Source organism: Amia ocellicauda, unplaced genomic scaffold, assembly GCF_036373705.1.
Source record: "Amia ocellicauda isolate fAmiCal2 unplaced genomic scaffold, fAmiCal2.hap1 HAP1_SCAFFOLD_126, whole genome shotgun sequence".
Classification (NCBI taxonomy): Eukaryota; Metazoa; Chordata; class Actinopteri; order Amiiformes; family Amiidae; genus Amia; species Amia ocellicauda.
In genome coordinates this window covers 113,332-134,754 of record NW_027102691.1, presented here as the reverse complement: position 1 = coordinate 134,754, position 21,423 = coordinate 113,332, and the positions used below count along the sequence as shown (strand labels likewise).

Below are 21,423 nucleotides of genomic sequence, written 5' to 3'. Positions count from 1 at the left end.
TCCAGAGCATCGGGACAGTATGACGGAAGTCCAAACTGAAGACAGTCTTTTTGCACCGCTCTAGCCGCACTCCGAAGCCTCGGGTACTGATGGATAGTTAAACGTTAAAACATTATAGTTAAAGGTAGTTAAAGGAAGAGAGGGCAGAATAATCCCTCATAATTGCCTGGAGGTACAGGGTAGTCCACCCCTGTCCTTAGAGTAAGAGAGTGAGTTGTTTGCGTTTTTGTTTTATATGTAAAAAAAAAAAAATAGAATGGGAGATTAATTAAAGGGAGAGGAATGTGGAATATTGGGGTTTTACCACTTTAACACAGTTCTTAGGAGAACGTCAAATGACAAAAGGCTTAAGGGGGGTGGGGAAAAAGGAGGAACGAAAAGGAGTAAAAAGATGGCATTTGTAGTACAGCATGTTCCAATGGCGAGTTAAATAAAAGCCAGTTTGCAGTTACTAAATACAACAGTTATGAGTAGCATACTTTACAGCAACCTTGCCTGTTTTGGTCGCTGTGGAAATTAAGTCACTCGAAGCAGAGTTTTCCAAAACAAAACTGTCATTTATTAAATCTTCTCTCAGAGGTACTTCCACTTTCCCCCTTTTTCCATTCAGATTATAACACATACAGGTCTGACTCCTTAGTAAACTCCAACTTGACTCCCTGAGTGGCGTGGCACCACACCTCTATATATCCCCGTCAGGTGACTCCCACATGTCCAATTATCACTCTCCAGCTATACCACCCGGAAACAGGGGAGCCACACAAACACTGTTAACCCACTAACATCCCTCCCTAGCCCAACACAATAACACCACACATGCAACACACATACACACTCATGCACACCCACACAGACAAACAGGGTCCCCGAACTGACCCGCCCACCCACAATACACATTTTTACTGCCTTTGACTGCCCTACTGGCATAGACACACACAGTATTATAAAAAATCCTGAAATATCCTAAAACTATTTTCCCTAATCTAACAATAACAAAGAAAACTAAAAACGAATCTAATAAAACCTATGCTTCATTTGTCGATTAGTATAACACAGAACAAATCCTGCAATTATTTGGTTGCTCATGTCTGTGGAATCTTCTCCCTGTGGAGTTCTGCTTAGGGAAATCCGTTTATTGTCTCTCTCTTTCAGCCCTACAGTCCAGCAGGTCAGCACTCTTTCCCTCCAGGTATGCTCGAAACACCTTCACTGGGACCAGGGGGGGAGGCTCCTGCACCACCACTCCCAATAGATCTGCAGGTAAATGTTGCAGTTACTGATGTGCTATTACTGTGATTCAATTCAGCTGAATATTTCCTTTCCTTTCTGGTTTATTTCAGATCTCCAGGCTAGTGCACCAAATGGCAGGTTACAGCAGGGACTGCAGGGCAGCAGGTAATACAGTATAATCAACAGATTCTTAATAAACAATGCATGTTATGCTCTCATAGCATTTATCATATACTTATGTCAGGTTATGGAGTCTGTCTCCCCATCTCTGGCACTGCTTGTCTTCAGATACATCCTTATCCCCCTTAGCAGTCTCTGACACACTCCACGCTGGGATCTTCCGTCCGCGGCTTTGAAAATCGCCTTAATACGAGTCCACAAAATCTTTCTCAAAAGACTCAGCCTTCTGTGTCTCTCCACACTCCTCCTTGTAACTAACATGAATCCCACGATTGAATCTCCTCTCTGGCTCAGGCAGTCTTTTAATTCCCCTCACCCCTCATTAGAGCTGGGAGCTCGGGTGATAGAGATTTGATTTGAGCAGCGATTCTCTTTGATCTGAGGCAGGTGTGCAACATTTGGCAATTTAGCTAAATTAAAAAGGAAAACAATGTGATTAAACAGCAAGCAGTGAATAATAATGAACCAATAAACCAATCAATTAAAACCACACGTGAATAGTGATAATCAATGAGAACAATGGCAATAATAATAATAATAAATAAAATCACATCAATCAACGCGGGTACTCATCACAAATGTGGCTATAATGATCTGCATTTAAATAATAATCAGAGGAAGATCTACAGCGGCATAGCGAGGGGGGAAAGGGAAAAGTTTGATTAAGTTGTTTATATCTGTAACCGTTTTATATACATATACATCCAAGTCGTACCTATTGCGCTCCGTTCGTTCTTGAATTTGAATGGAGAGGAAGATCGGCGATTGCAGTTTGAGGGGAAGTGTAAATGCGTGTTGAAATGTTATTGAAGGTTCAGTGATTCCTTGGTTTGAATACAATGCTAATATCACTGTGTATTTGTCCAGTGCTAACTGGTATAAAGTAATTACATGCATTTGTTTGTGTAATTGAAGTAAGCGCTATGCAGTATCTTTGTGTGCGTGCATGTGCGTGCGTGTGTTGGCACTCATGGCAGCTGCGTGATGTCACCTTATAGGACAGGCAGCAGCGCACTAAACACTCTTATGAAGGTATCACCTACATAACATTAAAGTAAGGTTTTCTTTTCTGTGTTTAAAGTATTAAGAGATGTTGTGATATGATAAATATGTAATTGTGGAAAATTAATTTTGATAACTTTATTTAAAGTGTTTGTTTGTATGTTTATTTCTGGCCAGAAAATGTCTGTTTGTTTATTTAGAGTGATGGTGAACCCAAAGTGGGAGGACCTGCACAGGAGGACTATGCACTATGTCACTTTTTAAATATCTCCAATTCAAAGGAAGTCCATTTTTTAGGACAAGACTATTTATTTTGTTGTTGTTATTTTCTACTGCGTTCATCTTCCTGTGTGGAGTGCTGCACTGTTTGTAAGAACTCTTTGCACATTAACAAAGGATTTATTGGACGGCTTTTATTCCATCCACCTTGCCTTCAGATCTCTCTACCTTTTCCACAAAGGAAAAAAAAGAAACCACTTTATAAATAAAATTATAATACAGAGCCTTGTCACCCCACGTGACATTACCGTTTGCTGCATGTGAAATGTGGTCAATGTTTTAGACAGTGGATGAAGCTACAGTATGTTGTGAAACGGTGTGTTGTGAACCTGTGTTGTAGAGATGTGGTTGTAGAATGGTATAATTCCTCATATGCCATCTCTTGAAAGGCATGTTAGAATCTGTGGGTGTGAAAGGATGGGCCTGTTGTCCTTGTGATGATGTTGCTGTCACAGTGGAGGAGAGTGAGTGAGTGGATCTGGGGAGACAATGGAGGGCACTGGATTTCCTAGAAAAAAATGTCACTGTTGGTAATATGGTAGATATGTTGAAAGAGTGATTGTATTAGAAAAATTAGGCTATCAGCAGAACTGTTTCTCGTTCTCTCCTGACCTTCTCCAGGACCACTGGGAGAAGGGGGAATGGTGGGAACATGTAAAGGAGACAGCGCGGCCACATGTGGGCTAATGCATCGATCCCTAGGGTTCCTGAGGGGTCTTGGATGGAGAACCATAGTGGGCAGAGTGCGGAGTGTGCCGAGGCAGAGATCCACGTCCGCCCTGCCGAACCAGCTCCACAGTTGCTGTACCACAGATGGGTGGAGGCGCCATTCCAAGACCGGGGGGCCTCCACGAGAGAGGAGGTCCGCTATTGTGTTGGCTAGGCTCCGTCCATCTGTCTCGGACTCCACGTCCATCGCAGACTGCTCCCCAACCCTGCTTGGAGGCATCTGTCATCATAACTGCTCGGTGGTAGACTGGCCACATGGGCACACCGAGGGTCAAATTGTGAGGGCTCCACCACCAACGGAGCGCCTTCCAGCACGCCGGAGTGACTGTGACTCGGCGTGCATAATCGCGGTGAAGATTCATCTGTAAAGACTCGAACCACCGCGGCAGCATCCTCAATCGGAGGAGGTTGAGGAGGAGGGTCTGTGATGCTATCGCTAGGAGGCCCAGCAGCCTCTGGCAAGGGGACATCCTGAGGTGAGCTCTCAGTCAGAAGAGGGAGAGACACACGTGTATAGAGACAACTCTTTCTGGCGCCAGCGCATAATTGAAGACATGGAGCCCCTGGCAACACAAGGGGTTCGAACAGGCTGAAGGCTGCCTGCAAGGCTGGGCCAAGGGTGTAACCAGGTAGACCCTGGCTCGCTGCAGGGACTGTTCCCTCTCCTGGGAATTTCCTGTCAGCATCTCCTTCATGGAGGGGCCTAAAGTAAAGCCCGGCGATATGGGCGCATCTACTCGTCTTGCCTGTGACAGCCAGAGCTGGCGGTGTGCAGCCACAATAGCTGCCAAGGAGTGTCCAGTTGCCCTTGCGCTGTGATGCATCAAATTGACCAGCAGGTCGGCCGCCACCGCTGTCTCTCTTTGAACCTGGAGTGTGAGGGGGCAGGGTCAGAGGGCCAGAGGATCTGCAAGCAGTCCACGGCCCTCTGGATCACTGTCCAAAACTTCCGGTCCTGACTTACAGGAACAGGGGAAGTGTTTTTGCTCAATGGAGTAGGGGGGACAAGGCTGGTTCCCCCTCCATGAGCTCCGCCTCTGACTTCAAACCCACGAGTAACAGGTGGTCCTCCTCCCAGATTACCTGTCTGCTGTCCTTGTCCATAGACAGGGCAGAGAGGCTCTCGTCAACATCCCATGGTACATGGGCCAGCAGTGGAGACTTGAGATGTGGGGGGGTCAGGGTCTTGGCTGCTGTTTGCGCTGCCTGTGCAGACAGGAGGGCGCAGGTGTGGTCCATCCAGCTATTCAGGGCAAGGATTGCCTCATCTCTGCCTCATCTCTGCCTAGCGGCGCGTACTGCAGGGACGTCAGGCAGGGGGGGCAGGCTCCAGTGGGGGGGAGCAGTTGCTATGGCATTAACATGCAAATCAATGTATAACTTTTTTGAAATGCGTTTTTCAGGATTTTTTTGTTGTTATTCTGTCTCTCACTGTTAAAATACACCTACCATTAAAATTATAGACTGATCATTTCTTTGTCAGTGGGCAAACGTACAAAATCAGCAGGGGACCAAATACTTTTTTCCCCTCACTGTAGGTCATGTTGTGATAAACAAACTATATACACTGTGGGGTGCAGAAGTCAGCTCTCATGCAACACATGAACAGTTGACACCTGCTGATTAGCAGAGCAATGACAGCTCTGCCATGTTGTAACAAATTAAATATGTACACAGCGATACACGAGAGGCAGCTCGAGTGCCCGCCGCTATGGACAGCATCAGTGGTTCACTGCTCTACTAGCTCACAGCTAGAGCGGGGTCACAGACCTGGTGTCCAATAAACTATCCACACAGCGAGCTAGCGAGAATCAGCTTGAGTGCCATGCATTGGGGACAGCGGCAACAGCCCTCTGTTCCACTAGCCCAGCTAGGACACGGCCACAGACCAGCCTTCTGCACAATGTATATACTGGACACGCGGGCAAGCCAGCTGAGGAGTCGCTTAAGTCACCACAGTTAAGTATCGCTTTTTTCTCTCGTGTTTCCTAGTTTAGTTAAGAGTTACATTGATTGTTTACGTGGTTACTTGTTTAGCTATGAATTATATATCTTGCAACTGTATTGTAGTAAGAGCAGCGACTGTTTGTTAGTTAATTTAGCAACTTACTTAGCACACTCGACACACACTTTCTGTAAACCAGAAGCGTTAAACTGCAGACTGTAATTATTTAGCATTTATTTAGCATTAATTTAGCATTACTACGAGCTATTGTTCAGTGTAACTGCATGTGTCTGGCACTGTCTTTGTCTGTATTCAGACATAAAGCGGCCATTAATTGTGCTATTAGCAGTCCTGCGTGGGAGGGAGGGCCATCCTGACCAGCCTTGTGTCATTCAACGCAACACAGGTGTGCACTGTCCTAATTAGTTACAGGTGTCGTATTTAACCACCCCCCACACCTCTGTGCCAGCAGTCAGCGCCAGCAGCCTTCAGTGCCCCCCTTCCGAAGGGCCCCATCTCCAAAGGGCAGGGACTCGAGCTGCGGGGACTCCAGCGACGAGACGCTGCTCAGCAACAACAGACAACCATGACGATCTCTCCGATTCCCGTCCTGCTCTCTCCGTCTTTTCGGCATGCACCTGTGCGCCATTGTTTCCCTAATCCCTCCAACCTCATCTCTCTGCCTCTCCCCTCCTCCTCCCTCCCCTCTATTCCACTCTCTGGGGGCCTGTGGAACTGACACTCAGCTTCCAACAAGGCCGACATTGCCGAGACATGGATCTCCCCAGAAAACTCTACCACCCCTGCTGCATTATCCTCTCTGTTCGTCCTGTCTCACTCCCCTCGTTTTACTGGGCAGGGAGGAGGAACAGGGCTCCTGCTCTCCCCTTCTCTCCTCTTCTCTGTCCCCCCCTCTCTCTCCTCTATCTCAACCCACAGCTTTGAATTCCATGCAGTGGAAATCACCTCTCCCTCTAACCTCTTCCTTCTAGTTCTCTACCGTCCACCTGGTCCACTCACCTCCTTCCTGGATGAACTCGACTTTCTTCTCTCCTCCCTCCCCTCGCTGTCCTCACCTACCATCCTCCTGGGAGACTTCAACATCCACCTCTCCAACCCTTCCCACTGTGCCGGATTTCTTCCTCTCCTTCACTTTTTCAACTTCTCTCTCTCCCCATCTCCCCCCACTCACAGGGCAGGCCCCCAGCTAGACCTCATCTTCTCTAGAGGCTGCTCCCCTTCAATGCTCTCCGTGACACCCATGGACATCTCGGACCACCACTGCATTTCCTTCTCTCTTTCCCTCCCCTCCCTCCCCACTCCACCCACTCCCTCTGTCACCTTCCACCGTAATCTCCGCTCTGTCTCCCCCTCCACCCTTGCCTCCACTGCCCTCACCCTCTTACCTTCCATTGACTGTTTTTCCCATCTATCTGTCAACTGTGCTACCTCCTCTTTGTTCTCCTCCCTCACCTCCTCCCTTGACTCCCTCTGTCCTCTCATGTCTCGTCCTGCCCGTCCCTCCCCTCCTCAGCCTTGGCTCTCTGCTGTTCTCCGCTCAACCCAAACTAGTCTGCGCGCCGCCGAACAGAAGTGGAAAAGGACCAAACTCCCAGCTGCCCTCGAAGTCTACCACTCTCTACTGTCCACATTCTCCTCCTCACTCACCTCAGCCAAGAAGTCTTACTTCCAATCTCTCTTCAAATCCACTGTCAACAACCCCCACAAACTCTTCTTCACTTTCTCCTCCCTGCTTGCCCCCCCCTCCACCTCCCTCATCTCTCACTGCTGATGATTTCGCCTCCTTCTTCTCCTCCAAGATTGCAGACATCCACAGGCTCAACAATACTCCACCCTCCTCTCCCATTACACCCAAACCTCCCACCAATCAAGCTTCCTTTTCTTCATTCTCACCTCTCTAAGATGCTGAAGTTTCTGCTCTCCTCCTACGTCACAAACCTACAACGTGTGCCCTGGACCCTCTCCCTTCTCGCCTCTTCCAAGCGACCGCTCCTGATCTTCTCCCTTTCATCTCTTCCCTCCTCAACTCCTCACTCCTCTCTGGCTGTTTCCCCTCTACATTTAAACAAGCTGCTGTCATCCCACTGCTCAAGAAACCAACCCTTGACGCTACCTCTCCTCAGAACTATCGCCCTGTCTCCCTACTCCCCTTCCTCTCAAAGACTCTTGAGCGGGGGGTCCACGGGACTGCTCCCACCTGGTTCTCCTCCTACCTCAGTGACTGGTCCTACCAAGTGACATGGTGAGGCTCCTCATCCACCCCCCAACCTCTCCTCACAGGCGTTCCCCAAGGCTCCGTCCTGGGCCCCCTCCTGTTCTCTCTCTACACTCACTCCCTGGGCCCCCTCATCGCATCCCATGGTTTCTCCTACCACTTCTACGCTGATGATGCCCAGATCTTCCTGTCTTTTCCCTCTTCCGACCCTCTCATCCCCTCTCGCATCTCTTCCTGCTTGTCTGCTATTTCCACCTGGATGCACTCACACCACCTCAAGCTCAACCTCTCCAAATTGGATCTCCTGTTTTTCCCCCACTCTTCCTCACCTTCTGCTGACCTCCCCATCTCGATCCCCTTGGAATCCACCACATCTCTCCTTCTTCTTTCGCTAAAAATCTAGGAGTCACCCTCGATCCCGCGCTATCCTACACCCAGCACATCACCACGCTGGCACGCACCTGCAGATTCTTCCTGAGCAACATACGCCGGATCCACCCCTTCCTCACTGACTACTCGACTCAGCTGCTTGTCCAGTCACTGGTCCTCTCCCGCCTGGACTACTGCAACTCCCTCCTGGCCGGCCTGCCTGCATCTACTACCCGCCGCTCCAGCTCATCCAGAACTCTGCGGCTCGTTTGGTATTCTCTCTGCCACAATTCGCACACGCTACTCCACTGCTCTGCTCCCTCCACATGCTCCGGATACCGGCACGCATTCAGTTCAAGACATTGACCCTCACCTACAGCTGTCTCGACCACACTGCACCAAGTTACATTCGGACACTCGTCTCTCCATACATTCCCTCCAGACCACTGCGCTCCTCCAGCGCCAGAAGACTAACTCTACCTCCTCTCCACTCTCCTTCCTCCAGAGCCCGCTCCTTCTCATCCCTGGCCCCTAAATGGTGGAACGACCTGCCCACCGAATTCAAAACAGCAGAGTCCTTGACCTCATTGCGGCGCTTACTCAAGACGCATCTTTTCCAACAGTACTTGTAATATTAGTCCTCTATCCCTGCTAGATAGCACTTCACAGTTTTATTATGCTTCTTGTGTTTTTGATTTGTTTTCCTCCTTGCTCCCATTCCCGTAGCCCTTGACTGTGACCCTACATCTTCACAGCACCTAGCTTTTACCGTCCAGCATGTAGGACCTCACTTATTGTACATGCCTGTGTAAATTGTAAATTTGAATTTGTAAAATGTATTATATTTTGAATTTCTATGTTTTAGTTAAATTGAATTTGTAATGATTGATGCCTTTTACTTAACTGTATTTTTGTACTTTGTTTTGCACTTATGTTGTAATACGCCCTGGATAAGGGCGTCTGCCAAGAAATAATAATAATAATAATAATAATAATAATAATAATAATAATAATAATAATGAGATAGGATAATGCTTAATGAGCCCCAGAAGGAGCCAGAGGGAGACAAAGGTAAATAACTTTAATGCCCGGCTATCTACTCTGAACAGTAATGTCCATCTAGCAGGCAGTGATGCCTTGGCTCAGATTGTGCCCACTCCTTGATTTGATACACCATGGTGTCACCCCATTAACACTTTTATTTTCAGGTTGGTGACCACCAGCATGAAGATCATCAATCATTTTGAATTGTTATAGGGAAAGAGACCACTGAGAGGTCTCGAAGGGAATGAAGTGCTAGCAACCTCTCTTCCCAATGAATTCCTAGCAAAATACAGACCCTGATCCCATTCACCTTTTTGCCTGCAGTTATATGTGTCCATGTGTGGCTCCCAGCCAGTACTATAGTGAACACATCTCAATGCCTATGGAAGGACAGCTTTTCAACCTTCTGCCTCAGGCGCAGTGGACATGATCAGGCCTAACTAAACTTCAGGAACTACCGCTCATCATAGAAGTGCTTTATAATGAATGTAATAACTGTGTAATGTTTCTATATAATCTTTGAATGTTTCATGTCTTATGCATGAGACGCTATGCAAATGGTTGGCGAGCGTTCTGAACCGATTCCATCAAATACAGCTCAATGCAGACTGTCACGAGTCACAAGCACAACAGGTGGGTACAGAAGGGAGTATGCAGAATGGATAGCACACACTTCAGATCTGGGATTCTGTGAGTTGGCAGAAGCAGAAACAAAACATTAGATGCACTCACACTACAATATACACAATAGCTCACACCATATATCACTACATGAGACATGCTGACCACAAGCCTGTCGAGACTTGGCTTGAGATCTACTTGTTAGTTCTGTGCCTGAGAGATTGTGCCTCTCCACACTACACAAGGGTCAATCCTATTATCCAGCATTATATTATTCATCATTCTAGAATGATACGCTAAGACTCAACATCGTTTCACCTCTTCCCCTGAGACAATCGCATTTCACTCACTGAGGCCCAGTTTAGTGCCGTGGCCTACTGGAAGCAGCTCAGTCCAACACTGTGGGTATAGTCGAGAACTCCAGGTTGCACACCTGATTAGACGGGGGTCACACTCATGCCCACTGCCGATTTGCTGCCATGAGTCTCCCTCATGATGAGAGGGTAGGGCAGTAGTAGTTGTGACCTAGTGCCTAGTGGTGTGTTGTGTCCCCTGTCACACAGTACCTCTAAGGAGGTCTACATTGCCAATGAATTCATGGATGAATTCATCAAGGGAATCTACATATTCCCCCACACAGACTGCTATCATAACTCCATCTCCGAGACCAACACGAGTGTTAGGAGGGTATGGCATAGGTAGTACAGAATACTCTGAACGAAAGAAGGGCGAAGGACATGAACATTGACATTAATTGTCAGAGGGCCAGAATAATGTTGAACGCTGTTACAATCACTGCGAGTGCATGGGTAGTAGTGTGGACAAAGAGGATATCACGGCACTAAAGGAGGGACTAGTTTGTCTGGGGTGTAGCAGTTGCTTTCACATTTATACTGATAATCAATATAGGCATGTGTTTCTGTTTAGGACAAGCATTTGAAGACTACATTTCATGGTTTACATGCACACATGTACTTACATTCTGTCTGCTCCTGGTTCCCTGCTGAAGAGGTGAAAGAGATGTATTTTTATCTCCAAGGATTAGCAAATGCGTCTTGCTCCTCCTGTAAGAGAGATCCATATTTTAGTAGGGGTTTAGATTTGTTTGTGGCTCTTCCATTACTAAGACGTGCCTAGAATTATTGTTTAAAATGTTACTAGGTGATTGAGTATGCTCTGTGTATGTTGTCTTTTTCATACTGCTCAGGCAGTAATATTATCTGCCTTTCTTCCCTCCCTTCCTTCTTCTATCTCCCTGTCTTAGTTTGTTTTTGTACACAGGGTACTCTGCTGATGAGGCTTTGTGTCCTTCAGGACTTTCCAGTCTGCCATGTTTTTAATTTCTTTACTAATGTTTTCATTTCTTGAGATAACTAGCTTTGCTTGACCGAACGAAAACCCACTTGATTTCTTATTAGGATTTCGGAAACCTAACTTCGGATTTGACTGTTGAATTACCATAGACACTTAGAACTCCACTTTCAAGTTTTCTTATTCTGCAACTATCATGTTATTGAATGCTGTAATCAATTACATGTTTGGAAGGACTGCCCTATGGCCTCTGTTGGGAGAGTCTGTTGGAGGGATTCCCAAATAACAGTCCCCTGGGTGTGTGAGGCCTCTTGATTATGGCTAATATGACATGTTGAATATTTGTATGAGAACTCCTCCCATCTTTATCTCTGCTGATGCTACATTGTGTTTCCATTCCACTGATGATCATTTATGATTTCTCCCTAAACTTTCATAATGCTTTAGGTTTAAACCCACAGGAGCAGTTCACAATGGCTGTGTATTGCTTTAGAACTCCTAGCTACATGTTGTCATTTCCAGACAGCCTTTATGACTACAACAACTGACTGTTGCACTAAACTGTCTTTTATGGCTTGTTCGTGTTCCATTCTCCGAGGGCGACACACCCTTTTCCGTCATCACTGCGCTTTATCCACAGGATGCCAAGGAGGCTAAACAGGTGTCTACTACACATATGGTGCTGCTGGACTTCATTCCCCAAGGCTCCGTCCTGGGCCCGCTCCTGTTCTCTCTCTACACTCACTCCCTGGGCCCCCTCATTGCATCCCATGGTTTCTCCTACCACTTCTACGCTGATGATGCCCAGATCTTCCTGTCTTTTCCCTCTTCCAACCCTCTCATACCCTCTCGCATCTCTTCCTGCTTGTTTGCTATTTCTGCCTGGATGCACTCACACCACCTCAAGCTCAACCTCTCCAAATCGGATCTCCTGTTTTTCCCCCACTCTTCCTCACCTTCTGCTGACCTCCCCATCTCGATCCCCTTGGAATCCACCACACTCTCTCCTTCTTCTTCCGCTAAAAATCTATGAGTCACCCTCGATCCTGTGTTCTCCTACACCCAGCACATCACCACGCTGACACGCACCTGCAGATTCTTCCTGAGCAACATACGCCGGATCCGTCCCTTCCTCACCGACTACTCGACTCAGCTGCTTGTCCAGTCACTGGTCCTCTCCAACCTGGACTACTGCAACTCCCTCCTGGCCAGCCTCCCTGCATCTACTACCCGCCGCTCCAGCTCATCCAGAACTCTGCGGCTCGTTTGGTATTCTCTCTGCCACAATTCGCACACGCTACTCCACTGCTCTGCTCCCTCCACTTGCTCCCGATACCGGCACGCATTCAGTTCAAGACATTGACCCTCACCTACAGCTGTCTCGACCACACTGCAGCAAGTTACATTCAGACACTCGTCTCTCCATACATCCCCTCCAGACCACTGTGCTCCTCCAGCGCCAGAAGACTAACTCTACCTCCTCTTCACTCTCCTTCCTCCAGAGCCCGCTCCTTCTCATCCCTGGCACCTAAATGGTGGAACGACCTGCCCACCGAAGTCAAAACAGCAGAGTCCTTGACCTCTTTCCGGCACTTACTCAAGACACATCTTTTCCGACAGTACTTGTAATATTAGTCCTTTTATCTCCGCTAGATAGCACTTCACAGTTTTATTATGCTTCTTGTGTTTTCGATTTGTTTTCCTCTTTGCTCCCTTTCCCGGCCAACTGATGTGCCCTACAAAACACAAACAGTGTGTCTTCCGGTGAATGACACCCTGCTCACTGGAGACCCGGGTGCATCCTGCATGGTCTGGTGACCGCAGTTCGGTGGCATGGGCCATTAGCGACGAACATTGCACCTGTTGCCTGGCACATAGACTTACATTACAGACTCTTTCTGATTCCTTGCTCAAAACCTGGGTGGAAATATAGCATGGACAATATGAGGTGCAGCTGGGATCTGCACAGGTCAAAGACCTCCTATTAGTTCGAGCACTGTTTCCATGTTCTTTGTCTCTTGTAGAGTTTCTGCTTTCTGTCAAAGTTGTTATTTCCAATGTCTTATTTTCTCTGCACCAAGAATCCGGACAGTTATACCAGGTTGTCAGAAATACAGATATAACTACACCCTATTATAACCCTTAAACACACATTTTCCATTATTATATGATGGCCTTTAATCACCACCAATAGTGCAACCCTGATACCCAGAGGAACAGAGTCTGATAAGAACCAGTTTTCTCCAGCAATTTGGGCTTGATACATCGTACAAACCCCCCTTATATTAAACATTATGTATGCTTTAATTCTCCCCAGTTTAACCATATGTGGCAGGGAGGGGGTTAATTGTCCTTCCCTGCCTGCTCATGGACTGCAGGTGGCTGGAGTGATTGATCAATTAAGGTCAATCAACTCCAGCCAACTGCCTCAGCCTCCCTTTGGGGGTAGAGGGTGTTGGAGAGTTATTTGGGTGTGGGAACAAACCTGCCCAGATTTGTGTTGTGTTGTGTTATTTGAGTGTGTATGTTACGTGTTTACACATTAAAGACCAGGTCCACTCTGTGTATTATTCTTTGAGTTTTGTGTATCTTTTTGTTTGGCCATCGTGCCAGTTTATTTTGTTTATTTAATAAAGACTTACTTTGTACCTGCGGTCCGTCTCCAAGCCTCCATTACTGGCTACCCCGCCACACCATATATGGGTTTTCCTAACAAGTTGTCAGGAAGAAATTGAACTTGCACTCATAATGGGACAGACATGTGGGTCCTGTTATCTTTCTCTTCTGTCTGGTCTGCATAAAAGTGCCTGTAGTTTGTAACTTCTCCAAGACTGTTCTTAAGATTGCCTCTTGAACTTCTTCCTTGCAGCTGCTTGTAATTAAAACCTTTGACTGGAAATATATATCTCTCTCTGTATTTCTACGACTCTTCACTTGCCATACATACATACACACCTCATAGGTGGCAGACTGGGCTGGATGGGAGCTGAAAACACAGCACCATCCCACCTGCTCCTCAGATGGAAGAAATTATTGTAACTGACAAACATGATTGTTTTGGCTTCTTTATGCTTTGCTCTATTGCCAACAGGTGGGACTGAAGAGACTGTATTATGTTTTATCTTAATAATAGTATGCAGACTGAGCAAAGTAGATTGATTAAGCGAGCAACAGCCACTAAGGCAGTTGTTCAGGGCATACCCTCTAGACATTCTTGTCGATAATAAAAGGATCAAACAGCAGACAGAGAGGGCCCACAGTTGTTTGTTAAAAGTCTGTTTGTGGACCTAAATTGCTTCCCCAGATTGGTAGGAACTGTCTTTGTTAATGATTGATTGACAGTTGTTAAATGAAGACCCATGGGATCGAACCTCCCCGGTGTATATCAAAGAAAGCCACCTCTCCCCGGATTCCACACCTCCCCCAAGGAAGACAACCATGAACATTACAAGGGTCAGAAATCTAACCTCAAGACATCACTCTGGGAAACCTGTGACTGACCCTGCCCACAGACCCACATGTCATGAATTGTATAAAAAGCTGTTAACTTCTGCTGTTCAGAGAGACTCTGCTGGAGAGCTTCCATGTCGGGCCCTTCCAGGCCTGGTATGTTAAATAAATCCATGTTATCCTCTGTGTATCAAGACTGGGTTCTTCACACTAGAAATGCCCAACAGGGACTTCTGGTGATGTCATCGAGCTAATGGCTGCCTAAACCTGTAGCTCTCTGGTCTTAATTAGAAAACACCCAACAAAACCATCTAAATATTCAAAAACTACGACATAAACGAAGTTCCTAACGTTGGGAGACAATGGAGACAAGATGCGGAGGACTTAAATCCACAAAACAACAAGACAGAGACGAATACAACGATGAGGAAAGCAGCCGCAGCAGCTCACCTGTAGCCCACCAGGGGACGGGTTGTGGCTCCAGCGACAAAACCGAGCCCCCTGGAGTGAGTCTTGAAAAAATATATACGCTGAACTAGTTGATTTCAGAAGAGATATCAACAAAAAGTTATCCGACATTACCGAAGGTATTAAACATACCAACAAAAGAACTGACGAAGCAGAGCAGCGCATTGTACAAACTGAGGCCTGTGCAGAGCGGACCGACAACACGCTGATACAGCTCCTTCAAAAACAGACACAGCTAGAGGCGAAGGTGACGGACTTAGAAGGGAGATCGAGGAGACAAAACCTAAGGATATACGGTGTACCAGAGGCACTTGAGGGAGACTCAATGGTATCTTTTGTTGACAAACTTCTTAAAAAGAAACTGGACCTTCCCAAAGACATGAATCTTGAAATTGAAAGAGCTCACCAATCCTTAGGTCCTAAACCCGCAGACCCCTCTACAAGACCAAGATCAATAATGATCAAATTCCTGAGATACAGAACCAAGGAAGAAATCTTGACAAAAGCATGGGGAAAAAGGGAAGTCTTCATCGAAAAGAAAAGGATATACTTTGATCACGACTATGCACCCGAGGTCCTGCAGATACGCAGGGAATACAAAGAAGTGAAGTCAATCCTAAAAGAAAACGGAATCAAATTCCAGACTACATTCCCAGTGAAACTCAGGATCTTCTTCGATTCTGGAGCACAACTTTACACATCGGCAGATGCTGCAGCAAGGGACTTATCAGACAGAGGTTTTGCTGTTAATGTCCGAACCAAGAAAGCTGGCACAACGGAAGATATAATCAGACGCAATGCCTGGCATTCGACAAAAATCGAATGAACAATACAAAACAGCACTCCAGGCCTTTCGACACTGCCCACCTACTGAAGACAGAGTTTCATGTTCGGACTGTGATGGACAGTGTTTTGGACAGTACAATTGAAGCAGATAACAATACTCTGGTGAGACTGTTCCTATATCTCCTTAATTTTGTTAGGTAAAATATATAATGAAGACTCATCCAAATGCTATACTCAGAATGTTTGTTTACATTATCTATGAACACACTACAGGTAAAGCAGGTCTGATTTTCTAGAAATATATAACATTCTCTGCATCGATATAAATATGAAGTTGTTCTTATTGAATATTATTGTATTAAGTACAGCTTGTACACAAAAAATAATACTAATGTTTTTTTTCTCCGCAACTTTAAACAAATGTAGTAATGCATAGACCGGGAGCGGTGACTAAGCATGCCATCTACTAGGGTCCTCTTCTCTTAAATAGAAGAGGATTTCCCTAGCTACCCCGAATTACTTCTGGGGTAAAAGGGGTTGATATACTTTTTGACCCCCTCTTTGAAGTCCTTATTATTAGTTCCTTTTTATTAATACTTGTTAGTTTTGTTCTTTTTTTTTTTTTTCTTGTCATGCCGGCATTTTTGAGTTCTCAGAGAGAGGAAGGCAGTGGTTCAGTGTGTAAAGAGATTTTGAAAAATAAAATAATATCCTACAATGTGAATGGGTTAAACAATCCTATAAAAAGGGGAAAGATCTTGGCAAAGGTTAGGAGATAGAGATGGCACGCAGTGTTCCTCCAGGAGACTCATCTTTCAGATTGTGAACATGACAAACTGATGCATATGGGGTACCAGAGAACATTTTACTCTTCCCATGCATCGGGACACAGACGTGGCGTTGCCATCCTGATACCGAATTATACCGACTTTGAATATCATTCAGAAATTAATGATAAAGAAGGTAGATTTATTCTAGTTAAAGGGAAACTATCAGGGTCTTTGGTTACTTTATTAAATATCTATGCCCCACCGGGAAGTGACAGAAATTTCTATAAAACATTTTTCGATTTAATAGCCTTAGAAACAGTGGGAGTATTAATATGTGGGGGTGATTTAAATATATATACTGTATGAACCCCAATCTGGACACCACAAAAAATAATTAAAAATTCCCCAAATCCTTGATCAAATATGTAAAGAGATCTATGGAAGAGTTGGGCATTCTAGATGTATGGAGAGAAAAAAAAATTGTAAAGCAAAAATATTATGAATCTGGAACCAAATCCATAAAAATATTAGCAAGAAGATTACGTAAACAGCAGGCTAGAGTGACTATTCATAAAATACAAGACCCCAAAACTAAGCAACTGTGCTCCAAATTAGAAGAAATCAAAACAACCTTTGTAGAATATTATAAAACTTTATATGCACAACCTGAGAAATTGAACAAACAATATACTGATTCCTTGTTAAATTCCCTAAAACTACCTAATATAAATGTGGAACAAAACATAGAAATGACAAAAGCAATCTCTATTCAGGAATTTAATAAAGCTATATCAAATCTTAAATCAAATAAATCCCCAGGGGCTGATGGTTTTCCCACTGAATTTTACAAGGTGTTCAGAGATCAGGTGTCCTCTATGTTACTCTCCGCATGCAGGCGTGTATGGGAGGGGGGAGAATTTCCACCTTCCTGGAGGGATGCCATTATTTCTGTAATCCCTAAGGAAGGTAAGGATCAGACTAAATGTGGATCTTTTCACCCAATTTCCATTCTCTGTGTAGATTACAAGATATACACTTCAATTATAGCCAAGAGACTAGATACAGTTCTACCCCATCTAATAAATTTAGATCAAACTGGCTTTATTTTAAACAGACAAACACAGGACAACATTAGATGAACATTACATATAATGAGACATATACAATTAAAAAGACAAGTGTGATATTGGTTAGTCTTGATGCAGAAAAAGCCTTTGACCGGGTTAGTTGGGATTTCCTATATCAAACACTAGAAAGATTTGGTTTTAGTCATACATTTGTTAAAGGAATTCAAACAATATATTCAGATCCACATTCACAAATTAAAATCAATGGCTACATTTCAGATAGATTCAAACTGCAGAGAGGTACAAGACAGGGCTGCCCTTTGTCCCCACTTTTATTTTCCTTATACATTGAACCACTTACACAATTGATAAGACAGACACCAGAAATTAAAGGTATACAATTAAATGGACAGTGCCATAAAATTGCACTTCATGCTGACAATGTCATGTTATATATGGAGCAACCAGCCGCATCTCTTGAGAAGGTATTGATTCTTCTGGAGGAATTCGGTAGGGTCTCGGGGTATAGACTAAACATGGAAAAAACTGAAATATTATCATACAATTTCAACCCTTCAGCCCAGTTAAAAGAAAAATGTAAACTGAAGTGGCAATCAATATCAATCAAAAACGTAGGTGTCCACTTACCAAAAGACCTCTCAAAATTATTTAATTTAAATTACAACCCACTGACCTCAAGAATTAAAGAGGATATTGCAAGGTGGAATTTACTCCCATTGTCTTTGAGTTCTAGAGTGGAGGCTGTTAAAATGAATGTATTGCCAAGACTGCTATATCTATTTCAAACGTTGCCTATAGAGGTGCCATTGGGGCAGTTTAATGAGTGGGATAGACTCATCTCAAGATGTATTTGGAATGGCAAAAAGCCAAGAATTAGATTTAAAACACTTAAGCTTTCTAAATAAAGGGGTAGATTGGCCCTTCCCTGTCTCCAGACCTATTACTGTGCTGCCCAACTGAGGCCTCTAGTGTGTTGGTGTAACTCGGGTTATGTGGCAAGATGGAAAGATATAGAGATCACAATAATACACGGAATTCCAATACAAATAAATACCTAAATAAATCTGAAGTCCCATGGGTCATTCTACCCTTTAAATTATGGTTTAAACTCTTAAAAATATACCACCTAGAGTCAGATGCAGCATTATTAAAGTGGATTATTGATTCAGATTTCCTCCCTGCTCAACATGACCATAGATTTAAATTATGGGCTGTAGGGGGACTTACTGCCATATGCACATTGATACAGCAGGGTCAAATGGAGAGTTTTGAAGAGCTAATGTGCAAGTTTAATCTAAAAAAACAGGATATTTTTAGATATCTTCAAGTGCAAGGTTACTTAAGTAAACGTATAAAAACAAGGAGAACTAGATTAGAGAACAATGACATTCTTGATATATTCATTGCTGCCTATCAACAGAATAATCAGACAAAAATTGTATCAAAATTATATAACAGCATCCAGACCATGAAACAAGAAACAACAACATACACTCACCTAAAGGATTATTAGGAACACCTGTTCAATTTCTCATTAATGCAATTATCTAACCAACCAATCACATGACAGTTGCTTCAATGCATTTAGGGGTGTGGTCCTGGTCTAGACAATCTCCTGAACTCCAAACTGAATGTCTGAATGGGAAAGAAAGGTGATTTAAGCAATTTTGAGCGTGGCATGGTTGTTGGTGCCAGACGGGCCGGTCTGAGTATTTCACAATCTGCTCAGTTACTGGGATTTTCATGCACAACCATTTCTAGGGTTTACAAAGAATGGTGTGAAAAGGGAAAAACATCCAGTATGCGGCAGTCCTGTGGGCGAAAATGCCTTGTTGATGCTAGAGGTCAGAGGAGAATGGGCCGACTGATTCAAGCTGATAGAAGAGCAACTTTGACTGAAATAACCACTCGTTACAACCGAGGTATGCAGCAAAGCATTTGTGAAGCCACAACACGTACAACCTTGAGGCGGATGGGCTACAACAGCAGAAGACCCCACCGGGTACCACTCATCTCCACTACAAATAGGAAAAAGAGGCTACAATTTGCACAAGCTCACCAAAATTGGACAGTTGAAGACTGGAAAAATGTTGCCTGGTCTGATGAGTCTCGATTTCTGTTGAGACATTCAGATGGTAGAGTCAGAATTTGGCGTAAACAGAATGAGAACATGGATCCATCATGCCTTGTTACCACTGTGCAGGCTGGTGGTGGTGGTGTAATGGTGTGGGGGTTGTTTTCTTGGCACACTTTAGGCCCCTTAGTGCCAATTGGGCATCGTTTAAATGCCACGGCCTACCTGAGCATTGTTTCTGACCATGTCCATCCCTTTATGACCACCATGTACCCATCCTCTGATGGCTACTTCCAGCAGGATAATGCACCATGTCACAAAGGTCGAATCATTTCAAATTGGTTTCTTCAACATGACAATGAGTTCACTGTAGTAAACTGGCCCCCACAGTCACCAGATCTCAACCCAATAGAGCATCTTTGGGATGTGTTGGAACGGGAGCTTCGTGCCCTGGATGTGCATCCCACAAATCTCCATCAACTGCAAGATGCTGTCCTATCAATATGGGCCAACATTTCTAAAGAATGCTTTCAGCACCTTGTTGAATCAATGCCACGTAGAATTAAGGCAGTTCTGAAGGCGAAAGGGGGTCAAACACAGTATTAGTATGGTGTTCCTAATAATCCTTTAGGTGAGTGTATATTAAAAACAAATGGGAAATGGAAAACAAAATTATAATATCAGACGAAGAATGGGAAGGAATATGTGAATTTCAACGGAGATCCACTAATTCACAAATTTGGAAGGAATTTGTCTGGAAGAATATAACACGCTTCTTTATTAGTCCTAAACAAAAAGCGCACACATTTTTTGGTCTTGCCCAAAGTTGCAGTGCTTTTGGCAGTCCCTGAATACAACTTATAACCGTTTAATACCATCTGTTGTACCTTTTGAGTTTCTTTCAATGTATTTGGGAGGCTTCCCATGTGAAATAATTGAGAATGAAACACGATACATACTAGGTATTTTCTTGGTAGCTAGCAAAAAAGCTATCACAAGAAAATGGCTCTCACAGGACCCTCCAACGTATGAGCAGTGGATTGACATTGTAAATGAAATCTATTTGATGGAAAAATTAACCTTCTGTCTCAGACTACAATTAGACACATTTAAAAGGTATTGGGATAACTGGATTTGCTTAAAAAATACACCCCCTCCCCCCCCTTTCTTTCCCCACCCAATCTCTTCTTTACATAGTATGTAATAATCTTCTCTCTCTAATGCTGACACAATGTACATAATTTTTTTCACGGTTGTTATTATAAAACAAAAAAAGTAAGCGAGAGCAATATGCAACAAACGATATGTAATGATTGTATATGTTGAACTCATTCTTGCAATAAATAAAAAGTACAGGGAGGTAGTTATAGTAGGAGATTCAATTCTTAGAGGTGCAGATCACACAGTGTATTCTAGTGATGAGACCCGCATGGTATCTTGCCTGCCTGGTGCTCAGGTTGCAGATCTCCCTAAACTATTAGATGGGCTGCTGGCGAAAACCAGGGTGGGAATCCACTGGTCATGGTCCACATTGGAACCAATCACAAAGGAAAAGGTAGGACAGAGGTTCTGCAAGACAAATTTAAAGAGTTGGGAATAAAACTAAAGAGCAGAACCTCCATGTTAGTTTTCTCTTAAATACTTCTGGTACCAAGTGCATGGCCAGGGAGACAGGCTAAGATCAGAAAGTTTAACACGTGGTTGAAATCTTGGTGTAGGGAAGAGGGTTTTCGGTTTATGGAGCATTGGTCGTTCTTCTGGGATAGATTGGACCTGTACATTCCAGATGGTCTACATCTAAACACAAGGGGGGCTAATGCATTGGGAGAACGTATGTGAAG

General features: G+C 44.5%; 1 long non-coding RNA gene across 1 annotated transcript; it reads right to left on the bottom strand.

The window, feature by feature from the left end:
- Positions 1-573: 573 nt before the first annotated feature.
- LOC136722119 (uncharacterized) lies at positions 574-10,691 on the bottom strand. The gene is made up of 3 exons (XR_010806220.1): positions 10,615-10,691; positions 1,466-1,820; positions 574-1,254 (listed from the first exon to the last, which is right to left on the bottom strand). It is a non-coding gene; the product is annotated as an uncharacterized LOC136722119 (long non-coding RNA).
- Positions 10,692-21,423: the final 10,732 nt, after the last annotated feature.